This window comes from Papaver somniferum, chromosome 4 (assembly GCF_003573695.1).
Source record: "Papaver somniferum cultivar HN1 chromosome 4, ASM357369v1, whole genome shotgun sequence".
Classification (NCBI taxonomy): Eukaryota; Viridiplantae; Streptophyta; class Magnoliopsida; order Ranunculales; family Papaveraceae; genus Papaver; species Papaver somniferum.
Window position 1 is genome coordinate 60,705,792 of NC_039361.1, and position 15,319 is coordinate 60,721,110.

The 15,319-nt window shown below is 35.9% G+C and overlaps 1 long non-coding RNA gene across 2 annotated transcripts; it reads left to right on the forward strand.

Annotated features, from left to right (window-relative positions):
- Nucleotides 1–128: 128 nt before the first annotated feature.
- Nucleotides 129–5,236, forward strand: LOC113275666. Of its 2 annotated transcripts, XR_003323708.1 has the most exons (3): nucleotides 129–970; nucleotides 2,385–4,103; nucleotides 4,459–5,236. It is a non-coding gene; the product is annotated as an uncharacterized LOC113275666 (long non-coding RNA). The 2 variants fall into 2 exon arrangements; XR_003323707.1 differs by having other exon boundaries at nucleotides 129–4,103.
- Nucleotides 5,237–15,319: the final 10,083 nt, after the last annotated feature.

Below are 15,319 nucleotides of genomic sequence, written 5' to 3' on the forward strand. Positions count from 1 at the left end.
ATGTAACTTCAATATCATATAGGGTACCCCTTAACTAGAGTCTTTGGCTGGGTATAAATTGATGGCCCCTAAATCCTTTGGGATGGCCCCTAAAAACGCCAGGTTTTTTATCTCCGGTGATTTCTCATTCCATGTAAAACAGTTGAGGGGATTTTATTTTTCTTTTCTTTTCTCCCATACCCGTTCCTTATGAGAAAGAAACTGAGGTGACATGACTGAGATTTTGCATGAGGGAGCTTTGGGGAATTATGATTGAGATTCAGATGTTAATGGGGCTGGTTGGTTTCATAGACGAGATGGAGAAATTCTCTTTAACCTTCTTCAATTGGAAGCCGTATGAAGAAATTGCTTCTTCTTACTCAACTGCTCAAGATGACTCTCATCAATTGATGGGTTTGTATATCAAGCTGAATGCATATTTGATAAGCTACCTTGCTAGAACTTCTAATTTGAATCGAAATTGTTGTACATGGAGAAATTAGTTCATAATAATTTTGGGGTTTTCTTAGCATTTAATATTTAAACTTCAATCGAGATTATAATAAAGTATGGGGTGGTGGTGACTTATGTCAATTGCATAATATCAATTCTACTATGGGTTCTAATTTGGGAACTAGGATTCCCCATGCTAAGGTTTGGGGCTTTTTCCCCAAATTTGTTTCTTACTATCAAATTTATGGTTAATGCATGTATGGGCATCTCTTGATATATAGGTCTCTTGATGTGTTATTTTGCTATATTTGTTCATGGAGTTTTGGTTCCCAGATAATAACCATTTGCATGAATTCGTATTTGCGGGATGAAGGAGCCTTGCCCCAACAACAGAGATATTTCTCTCTGGGTCTCAACTCTGCACTCCAGTTGTTCGTAAAAAGTTCACAACCAGTGCTGCAAGTACGTATCTTAGAGATATGTACATTGATGGCGGTTAGACTCGGCATGGGAGATCCGTGGGTAACACTTTCTCACAGTAAGTTTTCTTAGATTTCATTTTTGTTGATATATTTGCTAGAAATAAAAGAGATCGAAAAAGGTTACATTTTGTCCAATAATATTTAGTTGGTTGTGTTTGAGATGAAATTCTATCTTTTATCGCCTAGCTGTTGGTGGCTTCAACACTCAAGGAGTCCACTTTAGTCACGAGTTTGCTGTTTCCACTTGATACTCTTACCTTATTATCAAATGCAATAGCCTTGAAAGTGATAACGGAAACTAGTTAGTATTCCTGGTGTGTTCATTGATGTTTCACTTTGTCGTTTTAGATCAGGAAGCGGAACTTTCCGTCTTTCCATCTTCATAAAATGGGCTGGTCTACAATAGTATATTCTATATGTAATTGAAATATCATCTCACCTTGCTCGCTTCATTTCTAGTTATGCAATTCTACTATGTTATTGTCTGGTGCACATAAATGTAATTCGGGTAGGATTGGGTATCTATTATGAATTGAAATGTTATGTGAAATGAATTGGTGCTTAGCATTTTGGAACATTTGCTACCTTGTTGTACATAAATGAGTTAGAAATAATTGTTGTTGCCAACGTGTATGCTTTCTTCCCCTTATGATCTGTTGATTAGTTTAATTTAAATGGAGTGTGAATAATGATATGTTGCTGGTTTTCACATATTACATTTATTTCGTATAGGGTGTTCATAGAGGTTGGACATCGGTTAAACCTACAGCTAGGATTAGATACAGAGGGTGTATTAGTGGGACAACTGAAATGATTATGTACAGGAATGGTACTTTCTAGGCTAGTTAAAGATGTATATTCACTTGTGTTAGCCTACTATATGGAATTTAGTTTATTCACATAGCCTTACTTTGGTTTGTATGTTGTGGTGATTGGTGTTGGTTGGCTAAACGTATTTCTACATCTCTGGGGAAATTGCTTGGTAATTTATGTGGTTCTATAATTAGTTAATTATTGTGAGCATTTCTGCGTCGGCATTGGGCGTACTAAGCTTTGACTTATTAATGAATTTGTTTCTTTGATCGATGGATATTTGAATTAGAGATATAAGGTCATCGGAAATGTTAGTCTGACATTATTAACGAAATGGATAATTGCTTTCTACTACTGATTTTAAGGGCTTGTGGTCATGGCATAAAATTTCATCTATTTTCTCTTTGCACCATTCTTGCAAGTCTGGTTCTCAAATGGTTTTCGTTGCTTTATACGATTCATAATGTGAGTGGTCACTATACACTAGATGCTTCTATATTTGTTCCTTTTGGATTATGTCGTTGCTGTCTTAAACTTGGCTGAAAGTTATGGGTGCTGTAAATGTTTTAAGCATGTATTCTTTTGTTAAATTAGTCATGACCTAAGTGATTTTTGAGAAGTACCTTAAATGATTTATTTTTCACACTGTGCTTAAAGTTGCATTAGTGCAAATGCTGATGGTGATGGAACTGGTGGAGTTAGCCATGATTACCGTAAACCAAGGTAAATAATTAATTGCTCTCTATAGACACTCATATCTCTTGAACATGTTTTTGGCATAGTACAATAGATAGATTAAAGATAAGTAGTTCATTTTTTTTTTTGATATACTAGATATTATGGGTTCACTGAAATTTTGGCATCTTTTAGTACAATAATGACAAAAGATTTAAAATGTGGAAATTTAGCTTGTTCCAGTAGTGGCAATTCTAATTAGACGTATAGTTGTTACAAAGAGAACCGGACCGTACCGGAGTATGTGCAGCCCTAGTCGTGCTTGATTCCTTCGAGCAACGGAGAGGGTACGTAGGCAGTCGTTATGCAGTTCAACACAACTCTACCAGGGTGTTCATATCATCAGAAAGTCTTGGTTACTGCTTTGCACTTCATACCATCTATTCGGAGATGATTGCAACCTTGTCACCGGCAACTGGCCATGGAAATCTTAGTGGTGGCAACTGGCCATGAGAGTTATTAGTGGTGGCAACTGGCCATGGAAATCTTGGTAGTGGCAGCTGGCCATGGAAATCTTGGTAGTGGCAGCTGGCCACGAGAGTTATTAGTGGTAGTAACTAGCCATGGAAATCTTGGTAGTGGCAGCTGGCCATGGAAATCTTAGTAGTGGCAACTGGCCATGAGAGTTATTAGTGGTGGCAACTGGCCATAAAAATCTTAGAATTGGAAATTGGCCATAAAAGTCTATTATTTTTGGCAACGGGCCATCTCTCATTTTGACAACTGGTCGTCTCTCATAATCGGAGAACAAATACCAAGTGTGCTTGCTTATAATGCAGTTTGGGTGATTCAAATTCGAGTTGCTCATAAGAATTTGAAGGTTCGGTTACTTGAGTGGCGTATCGCAGAGTCGGAGTTTTCTAAGCGGGTCGAAACCCGGTTCACTGGAAGTCCAGATTCTCTGATCTGTCACAGTTGGTATCAAAGCAGTTCCGGTTCAAACGGGACTGTGCATTTGGAACTCACCAAACTTCTACTCGCGAGGTGACCACAGGTATTTTTCTTTACTTCTAGTTTTATTTTGAACTTCGGGACAAAGTTATTTTGAAGGAGTTAATGGTGTGACACTCTGAACCATTTTCTCGGGTTAAATTCAGCCCATGTGAGTTTAAAAGCCTAAAAATTTTATTTGGTAGTGAAAAAAAAAAAGATAGGGTGCTTTCATTAGTATGAGTGCCTAAATCCAAAATTATGGCTCTTGGAGGGGCAGCTAATTGCTTTAATCACAAACTTGGGTGCCTAAATTACTGTCCATGCAGCCAGGCACGTGTCGTATTTTTGGTTAACATAAAAACTGAGAAACCGAGAGTAGGGGGATCTTCTTCTCCTTTCTTTCCTTTCCTTCATTTTTTTTATCTCTGGTGATTTCTCATTCCATGTAAAACAGTTGAGGGGATTTTATTTTTCTTTTCTTTTCTCCCATACTCGTTCCTTGTGAGGGAAAGAAACTGAGGTGACATGACTGAGATTTTGCATGAGGGAGCTTTGGAGAATTATGATTGAGATTCAGATGTTAATGGGGCTGGTTGGTTTTTCACACTGTGCTTAAAGTTGCATTAGTGCAAATGCTTAAAGTTGCATTAGTGCAAATGCTGATGGTGATGGAACTGGTGGAGTTAGCCATGATTACTATAAACCAAGGTAAATAATTAATTTCTCTCTATAGACACCCATATCTCTGGAACATGTTTTTGGCATAGTGCAATAGATAGATTAAAGATAAGTAGTTCATTTTTTTTTTTGGATATACTAGATATTATGGGTTCAATGGAATTTTGGCATCTTTTAGTACAATAATGACAAAAGATTTAAAATGTGGAAATTTAGCTTGTTCCAGTAGTGGCAATTCCAATTAGACGTATAGTTGTTACAAAGTTTAGATGATCATAATGAACATTATATTATAATTAACTAGGAAATGATTAATTTTGGGTACCGTGAGAGATGATTAGTCATTGACATGTGAATCTCATTTTATAAAATCTTGCAAGTGCAGTAAATAAGAGGGCAAGACAAATAACTACTTTTGTGGTGCATGATGTGACGAAGTACGGCCGTGCTTGATCCCTTCGAGCAACGGAGAGGGTACGTAGGCAGCCGCTATGCGGTTCATCACAATTCTACCAGGATGTTCATATCATCAGAAAGTCTTGGTTACTGCTTTGCAGTTCATACCATATATTCAGAGATGATTGCAACCTTGTCACCGGCAACTGGCCATGGAAATCTTAGTGGTGGCAACTGGCCATGAGAGCTATTGGTGGTGGCAACTGGCCATGAAAGCTATTGGTGGTGGCAGCTGGCCATGGAAATCTTAGCAGTGTCAACTGGCCATGAGAGTTATTAGTGGTGGCAACTGGCCATGGAAATCTTGGTAGCGGCAACTGGCCATGAGAGTTATTAGTAGTGGCAACTGGCCATGGAAATCTTAAAATTTGCAACTGGCCATAAATGTATATTATTTTTGGAAACTGGCCATCTCTCATTTTGACAACTGGTCATCTCTCATAATTGGAGAATAAATATTAAGTGTGCTTGCTTATAATGCAGTTTGGGTGATTCAAACTCGAGTTGCTCAGAAGAATTTGAAGGTTCGGTTACTTGAGTGGCATATCGGAGGGTCGGAGTTTGCTAAATGGGTCGAAACCTGGTTCGTTGGAAGTCCAGATTCTCTGATCCGTCACATTATAGGTTGGATAAATATGTCTCCCACAGATAAACCCAGAGATTTTGTTTTGTATTTTGATAAATCAAGGTGAATAAGAACCAATTGATAATCCGGACTTATATTTCCGAAGAACAACCTAGAGTTATCAATCACCTCACAACAATCTTAAACGTATGGTAGCGAAACAAGATGTTGCGGAATCACAAACGATGAGACGAAGATGTTTATGATTTCTTTTTATCTTGCCCTATCGGAGATAAATCTCAAGCCAATCTTACAATTGAACTTGTACGATAGAAAATGACAATATCAGATCGCTCAACTACAAAAGAAATAGTTTCGTCTGGCTTGAAAATCCCAATGAAGTCTTTTAGTCGTTTAACCGACAGGGTCTCGATAAGAAACCTACGGTTAAAGGAGAAACAATTCTAGCAAAACTAACTAGTATCACACAGGAGGTGTGGGGATTAGTTTTGTACAGATGCTAGAGTCCTCCTTAGATAGTTTTCAAATCAGGGTTTGCAATCTAGGTTACCTTGGTAACAAAGCATTCAATATCCACCGTTAGATGAAAAACCTGATTTATCCAAGGTAATATCTTTCAACCGTTAGATCGAATCTTAGCTTGTCACACACAAATGAAATACTTTCATTTAGGTTTGAGTAACCGTACCTAAACGTGTGCACTTGGTTGGTTCACAAATGGTTAGCCATATGAGTAACTTTCATATCAACCTTATTCATCTTCTTCATAACTAGTTCAAATGACTTCAAAAGAACTAGTTCAAGAGTTGTTCAATTGTTTACATCTTTATGATAGATACAATTGAAACAAAATCTGTTTGATTAACTTGAATCAATTCATGAACAATATAGCCACGATTTGCAAAGATTGCATTCCTTATTTATTTATTGTTTTAAGTTCATGAGATACCGATTTGAGATATAATCAGTTTGGGTACGCGTACGGGTACGTGTACTCTAGCTTTACCGTAATTGGGTTTGAAAACCCAGCAGAAATTTTCGGTTCGAAAACTTCCGAGGGTGCGCGTACGGGTACACATACCTAAGGTGACGGTTTTCCAGTTTGTAAACTTTACAAACATCAGCAGGAATTTTCGGTTCGAAAACTTCCGCCAGTATGCGTACCCAACCTGTCTCCTTCGGCAATACCGTATGCACGAGTGCACACACTTGGTTACCGGCATATGGATTTATATACTAATGTGCGAACACACTATATATGCTTATATGCATAGTTGGTTATAACATCTCAACTCTACATTTCAATCATTGAAACATTCTTCTATAATGTTATAATAATCGTTATTCACGACTATCATCATCAAAGCTATTTTCAAGATCAAAACGTCATCATGACTTGCTTCAAGGATAAAGATGAACAATGGCTAAAGAGAAAGCTTTACCAACACGTATTTCGAGATAAAAGATAGACGAGTAAACTCGGCTCGAAATATCAAAGGTGTATGTATGAAAACTAACATACTTATACGACTTTGTCTCAAGAGTAGGAGATAGAGTAGATATACTTTTGAGTGATAGATAAGGTCTCCACATACCTTTTTGGTCGGATGAAGTTCCACTGGTTCCTTGAGTATTTCTTCGTCTTCGTAAGATAATCGTCATGGAGTCTGGAGCTCAACTACACTAATCTGTCCTAACCGAGACTTAGCTATAAGTAGTCTAGAAATCAAAACATATAGTTTTGACAACTAAACTTGACAAACATGCTTGAGATAACAACGCATGCGAGTTTGACCAAGCAATGCTCTAAAACTATCAATACATATGGATTACAAAATAAATAAAACTTTGTAGCTTCTCGTCCACATGCTTGATATCCTTGGTGCTTCAACATTACTCGAAAACTTCGTCTTTTCCAAGTACTCCCATGATTCCATAGATGTTCAATTCAGCATCATAGTTGTTGAAGTTCTGTAGCCATAACAATGAGAAAACAAAAGCTCTCGATCATTGTTATACAGTGTCATAGTATTATTAGACAGTATCAAAGTTCATATATCACAACTTCGACAACAATACTATGGTGATATGTATCACTCCCCCTTAGTCAATACTTTCATCTCAACATGAAAACCTTTCCCCCTTACATAATGACCCGTAAAACACGTAAACCATATGTATTTGTAGTGTGAACTACATATTAATTCCCCCCCTTTTTGTCAATAAAATTGGCAAAGGTACGAAAACGGGATCCTAATGAAATTTCCATGGAGATGCTTCAAGACCAAAGAAAAGTGCATACCAACTTATTTAGATGCAATCATATAGCCGAAGCTAAATGATTTCATCAAGGAGTTTATAAAGATACAAGATAACCTCTAAAAATTCCATAGCCGCACTCCCCACAAAGATATGGAAATTAAGCACAAGTTCAAATGAACTCTCTCCCATTTGATGTCATTCCCGAAAGAACAACAAGAGCGACCTTACTTTTTATGAGAAAAGAAAGGATTTTATTGGACACCAAAAATCACAAAAAATCTCAATTAAGCTAATCACAAGTAAACCCATGATTAATTTAATCGGAATACACAATCATATTAAACACAAAAGTGATCAATTTAATTGGAAATGCTCGACATAAGAGAATTTATGGAGCTACGACTAAGTTAACCATAAAGGAATGATTAGCTCAATCGTCCATATACTCAACACAATAAAACCTTATGGAGTATTGCAGTATACACATAAAATATGGATTAGGGAAAGATCAATATTGCGATGAATACAAAGATTCATTCTATCCTTCATCACTATTAGCATAATGATTTATAATAGACATAATCTTTGTAAACAAAATATTTTAACCTATCTTCCATCAAAAAATTGACAATGTAGGCTTAATTTTTGTTTTGTCAAGAGTTCATCGATCTTGTATCAATATTTGCATATCGACATGTGAAACAGTTAACTTTTGACAGTATATGGGACAATAACAGTTCATGGACGCAAACACACATATCCCATAAAATATTGCAATATATAAAACCATAAAGATTAATACTCCAACCATCATCTTCCAAATCACTTTAGAATTTAAACAAATAAATCTAAAAACATTGCAAGATGAAAAAATGGACATAGCTATGTGTAATCACAATAATGGCTATTCCAAACTCTAGTAATCCTTCTTAAACAAAACAAAGAAAATTAAGAAGTTTTCTAGGCAACAATATCTTTTTACTTATTTTCAGAATTCTTTTCGTAATCCCTATACTCACCAAGCTCTTCTACAATCAGATCAATCCTTGATTCAAGATTCTCAATCTTTTCTTCCAGTTTTTTGGATGATAGAATCAGTTCATTTTTCAGAGCGCCAACTTGTTCCAAAACAAGATTCATAGTCAAGGTGAGTTTCTCAAACTGAGATACAGGCGGATTTCCATCATAAGATACATCACGTTTGTCTGAGCATAACTCATTATCAGATGAGTCGAAACGAATCTTCTTCGATGGAAACATAATAGTCCACACATCACTTTCTTTGCTTGAGAGACTGGATGAAGACATGATTGAAGATAAAAATGAAATGCTCAATCTTCAAGAGCAGAGACCCCTACTTAAACGAGGAAGGTATTCCAAGAATAACTTTTGACCAAAACCATAAACCATGGGTGTTTATAGGGTAACGGTTTTGTAGGAGATACCGTTTAAAATTCTTAATGAGAAAAGACCTAATCAAACTTAACAGAGATAAAATCCAGAATATTTACAGCCCTCTTTGTAGAGTGTGGTTCTTGTAAAAAGCAGAGGGTACAAGAACCACCTTTTATGCTCACTCCAGAACAAGCTTCTCCCTATTTAGAATGGAATTGGGAGGTCTCCATTTGACAGATGTGCTTATTTCATGATTCCATCTTTTTTTCATGTGAGCAAAGTTAAGGGTTTGACTTGTTTTTCTTGGATCAGTCTTGAGATCTGTGTTTGTTGAATTTTTTTTTTTTTAACTACGAGTTGTTTTAGTCTTTTCTTTCGTACTTTTGAGGATACATATAGAAGATTCTTTTTGCCTCTCTTGTATGCAAGTTTTTATTGAGGAGACAATTTCTTGATCTTTTGTGCTTATATCATCTAGATGATCCTGATTTTCGCACACGATATCAAATTTTAAAACAAACTCGTGTTTCCCCGTGTTATTACATTCGTTAGATATGAAGTCAGGAAAACTTTGCTTAGAAGAAATAGTCGAGGGATGGTATTTCTTATGGAAATCACTATTGTGAAAGCTTGCAATTTCTTCTCTCAGAATATCCGGTTGTTCTTTTAAATATTCAATCTTATTCATTAGAGTTTCTTCCTTTGAAAAGGAAGAATCGAAAGAATCAGAGTGAACTGGACTATTTGGGGGACATGTGTGGTTGTCAGCAAAGAGGTTAATGGAGCTTACACAGACTTCTTCCTCAGGACAATTGTCAAGGGTAGCCATCCAAGCCTTCGTTAACGCATTAACCTTCTTATCAGAATTGTTTGAAGTCGGAACACTTCTGTAACACTTTAAACAAGCCTTATCTTTATGATTCTTTTGATCTTTAATATTCCCTTTTGTGATTGAGATTTATTTTTGTTTTGAGACTTTCTTTTACTCTATCTGAGTGTCTTTTTCAATTGTTGTATAAACAATGAAAGAGATGAAATAAAGATATTCTCATTTTTTTCAATCATTTTTGGGTGACGAGATTTCTTGTCAGTTGTGGTAACAGAGTTTACTACCAAATGATGTTTCTCTCGCTGTTGTAGTTCAAGATCAAAAATCTTTAACTTCCCAACCAGAGTGTTTATGGAAAGGGTATCAAGGTTATTTCCCTCAATGATGGCATGCTTCTTAGAATCGTATCTAGATGGCAGCGATCTGAGAACACAATGTCTTTTTCAGGAATAGTCTTACCCACCACAAAAGATGCATTAACAATTTCAGACACTTTGTGATTAAACTCATCAAATGAATCTCATCTTCCATACGAAGGTTTTCCCAATCAGAACTAAGGTTTTGAAGCCTAGCTTCCTTTTCACTGGTATTTCCTTCAAATACGTTTTCTAAGATGTCCCATGCATCTTTAGACCTAGTGCAATTTGACACATGGTGCTGAAGATTTGGGTTAATGGCATGTATGATGGCATTCAAACCGTCGGAATTTTGCTTTGCAGCAAGAATCTCAGCATCATCGTATTCGCCAATATTTTTTGGAACATTAATGTTACCTACTGCAACAAAGGGAGCATCATAGCCATTAACAACATATACCCATGATTGAAAATCACGCGATTGAAGAAAGGCTCGCATAGCAATTTTCCACCATAAGTAATTAGAGCCATCGAAGACTGGTGGTACGTTAATAGAGATAGCACCTCTGTCCACAGAGTCAGATCGCTATAAACACAGACTTTTGAGGTCTTAAACATGTTTTCCTGCTCTGATACCAATTGAAAAAGCGGGGGTCTAACAACACCACAAAATATTTCTCTTAGCAATCTGTGTGGACTAACTCCAATATACTTTCTAGAGAATCAACTAGACAGTCAGACTCAATCTAGGTAAAAGTATATCGAGGAGTTAATATCTCTCTCTTTATTTGATCTAGCTTACTCAAGAAAATATAAATCTGCGAGTCTTAATCAAATACAAGGAATAAACTTGGATGGTACCAAAGACCAATATCCAAGGATCAATCAATTTCCAATCAACAACCAAAGGTTGGATTTCAAAATTGATCGATACAACGCACAACATGTATTATTTCAATTATATAACAAATATAATGTGGAATAGAAATAACACAGACACCAGAAATTTTGTTAACGAGGAAATCGCAAATGCAGAAAAACCCCGGGACATAGTCCAGATTGAACACACACTGTATTAAGCCGCTACAGACACTAGCCTACTACAAACTAACTTCGGTCTGGACTGTAGTTGAACCCTAATCAATATCACACTAATACAAGGTACAATTGCGCTCCTTACGTCTCTGATCCCAGCAGGATACTACGCACTTAATTCCCTTAGCTGATCTCACCCAAAACTAAGAGTTGCTACGACCCAAATTCGAAGACTTGATAAACAAATTTGTCTCACACAGAAAAGTCTATAGGTTGGATAAATCTGTCTCCCACCGATAAACCCAAAGGTTTTGTTCCGTATTTTAATAAATCAAGGTGAACAGGAACCAATTGATAATCCGGACTTATATTTTTGAAAAACAACCAAGAGTTATCAATCACCTCACAACAATCTTAATCGTATGGTAGCGAAACAATATGTTGCAGAATCACAAATGATGAGACGAAGATGTTTTTGATTTCTTTTTATCTTGCCCAATCGGAGATAAATCTCAAGACAATCTTACAATTGAACTCGTACGATAGAAAATGGCAAGATTAGATCGCTCAACTACAAGAGAAGTAGTTTCGTCTGGCTTCACAATCCCAATGAAGTCTTTTAGTCGTTTAACCGATAGGGTCTCGAGAAGAAACCTACGGTTAAAGGAGAAACGACTCTAGCAAAACTAACTAGTATCACACAGGAGGTGTGGGAATTAGTTTTGCACATATGTTAGAGTCCTCCTTATATAGTTTTCAAATCAGGGTTTTCAATCTAGGTTACCTTGGTAACAAAGCATTCAATATTCTCCGTTAGATGAAAAACCTGATTTATCCAAGCTAATATATTTCAAACGTTAGATCGAATCTTAGCTTGTCACACACATATGAAATGATTTCATTTAGGTTTGAGTAACCGTACCTAAACGTGTGCACTTGGTTCGTTCACAAGTGGTTCACCAATGGTTAGCCATATGAGTAACTTTCATATAAACTGTATTCATCTTCTTCATAACTAGTTCAAATGACTTCAAAAGAACTAGTTCAAGAGTTGTTCAATTGTTTACATCTTTATGATAGACACAATTGAAACAAAATCGGTTTGATTCACTTGAATCAATTTATGAACAACATAGCCACAGTTTGCAAAGATTGCATTCCTTATTGATTTATTTTTTTAAGTTCATGATCTACCTATTTGAGATATAACCATCTTGGGTACACGTGCGGGGACGCGTACGGGTACGTGTACTCTAGCTTTACCGGAATCGGGTTTGAAAACCCAATAGAAATTTTGATTCGAAAACTTCCGAGGGTGCGCGTACGGTACGCATACCTAAGGTGATTGATTTCCAGTTTGTAAACTTTACAAACATTAGCAGAAATTTTCGGTTCGAAAACTTCCGCCAGTACGCGTACCCAACCTGTCTCCTTTGCCAATACCGTATGCACGAGTGCACATACTTGGTTTCCGGCACATGGATTTATACACTAATGTGTGAACACACTATATATGCTTATATCAATAGTTGGTTACGACATCTCAACTCTATATATCAAACATTGAAACATTCTTCTATAATGTTATAATAATCGTTATTCACGACTATCATCATTAAAGATATTTTCAAGATCAAAACGTCATCATGACTTGCGTCACGGATAAAGATGAACAATGGATAAAGCTAAAGCTTTACCAACACGTGTTTCGAGATAAAAGATAGACGATTAAACTCGGCTCAAAATATTAAATGTGTATGTATGAAAACTAACATACTTATACGACTTTGTCTCAAGAGTAGGAGATAGAGTAGATAGACTTTTGAGTGACAGATAAGTTCAAGTCTCCACATACCTTTTTGGTCGGATGAAGTTCCACTGGTTCCTTGAGTAGTTCTTCGTCTTCGTAAGATAATCGCCATGGAGTCTGGAGCTCAACTACACTAATCTTTCCTAACCGAGACTTAGCTATAAGTAGCCTAGAAATCAAGACATATAGTTTTGACAACTAAAATTGACAAACATGCTTGAGATAGCAATGCATGCGAGTTCGACCGAGCAATACTCTAACAATATCATCACCCAACAACTTTACCACTGTCCTCAGGTCACTGTACAACTTTAGCCCCTTGTAAGTTATACTGGGAGATAAGTATTATGAACTATACCAGAGATAAGTATTATGAATTGTACCAACTCTATATTGTTGATTTTTTGTATTGAAGAACGGACAAAAAAACTTTTTTTGACGCCCCAAATAGTTTCTTCCCAAAGATGTACCTTGGGAACTCCGCCTCAGTGCGACACTGGTTATTAGAATATCTCGCCCATATACAATTGATCCTACAGTGAGCCGAGGTGACCGCGAAGGCAACACAGATGAATAAAAGATTTGATGATCGTTTAGTTGGTGTACGTAAATCAAAGATTACATGGATAGTTATGTAAAGTATTTTATATATATACTACATGGTCAAACAATATAATAAGATCTAGGTTTATTAATAACTATATAAAAAAAAAATCTATAAATAAGAATTTTACTGTAAATGCAACTCATCTGAGTCGGTAATGAAGAACAATAATATTTTATCGTATGAGGTTTAGTTTGTGGATATAGATCTTTAGTGTCGAACCACGTTAATCTCTTTCTTTCTCCATTTATTTCTTGTTTTTCGGCTAGTCTTATCCGTGAAGTCTCAAGGTTATGGAATATCTCATCCATATACAACGAGGATCATGCCGTGAGTCGAGATGACCGTGAAGGTTGTACAGATGAAGAAAAGATTAAATGACCGTGCAGTTAGTGTACGTAAATGAAGACGAAGTCTTGGATTATCTAAATAGTTATGTAATAGTATTATATATATGTATTACCTAGTCAAACAAGATAATAAAATCAATAATATTTCACTTTACGAGGATTAGCCCGTGGATGTTGGTCATTAATTCCGAACCATGTTAAGTTTTTTCTTCTCCATTTTTTTTTTGAAACTTTTCTTTTCCTTTCTTTTCTTCCTTTTTTTAGTAAAGAAAACTATTTTATTAGATATTGGAGATCGTTACACCATTTCTATCAGGTTGCAACGCCGAAATAATAAACCTGATGGACTTGATGCCAGTCTTTAGAAATTTTAAAAACTCTAGCATGTTTTGCTAGCTTATCAGCTGGTTTATTGAAACATCTAGCTATAAACTTGCAACACTTAAATACTCGCCATGCTATATTATTCTATGTATTTTCAAAATACTAATAGTTCTCTTCACTTAAAAATACCGTCTTCTAAGAAAGAGAATATAAATTATAAAAAGTATGAGGACACATGAAGAATAACTATTATCATGATAAGAGATGAGTATAGGATAAGGAATAAATATTATTAAAATTAGTAAAATTTCTCTACATACAAAATATGGTTTCACCTTCGATTCTATTAGAGAGAACTAAAGTTCATATCAAAAAAAGAAAAAAACTGTCTACTGCTCATACTCGGACAATAAATGGTCGTTATACAAATGAACTCCCTTCCCTTTCTACTGCTTGATCTTTTATATTGGTTTCCTAAAACCATGACGACATCATAAGTCAATCTTAAAATCCTCTGCGATTGTTTCAATTGGAAATAAAATCTTCTCAAAGCAAACAAAATTGTTTATTCCCACACTACTTTCCAATTAAATTGACTCACTTTATGGAAAGAAAATCATTTTGTTTCTAGTTTCTTCACGTGCCGTCAAATGAAAATGGAAACCATGATATCACTTCCTACTTTCTTGGAAGACAAACCTTACTCGTGTTTTCTACATGAAATAATATATTTTCAAAATGATCTCGGACTTTAATTTGGACAGGTGAAGTAAGGTAGCAAAATTTCCATTTTGACTCATGAGTTTTTCGTGGAACCCATGTATGTGCATCACTGCAACTACTTCGCTACATGTTGTAGTTGAAAAAGCGGGGGTCAAACAACCACACCCAATATTTCGTACGGAAATCTGAATAGACAAACTCCAATATACTTTCAATAGAATCAACTAGACAGTCAGACTCAATCTAGAAAAAAGTATATCACCGAGTTTATATCTCAATTTCTCAATTCAATCTGCAATCAGCAAACAGGAATTTGCGAGCCCGATTGAATAAGAAAAATAACGTAAACAGTACCAAAGACCAATGTTCAAGTGTCAATCAATTTATATCAACATCCAAAAGTTGGATTATCTAATTTATTGAGCTTAACGCACAACCTGTGATATTTTTATTATATAAAAAAATATAATTCGGAAAAGAAATAACACACACACCAGAATTTTGTTAACGAGGAAA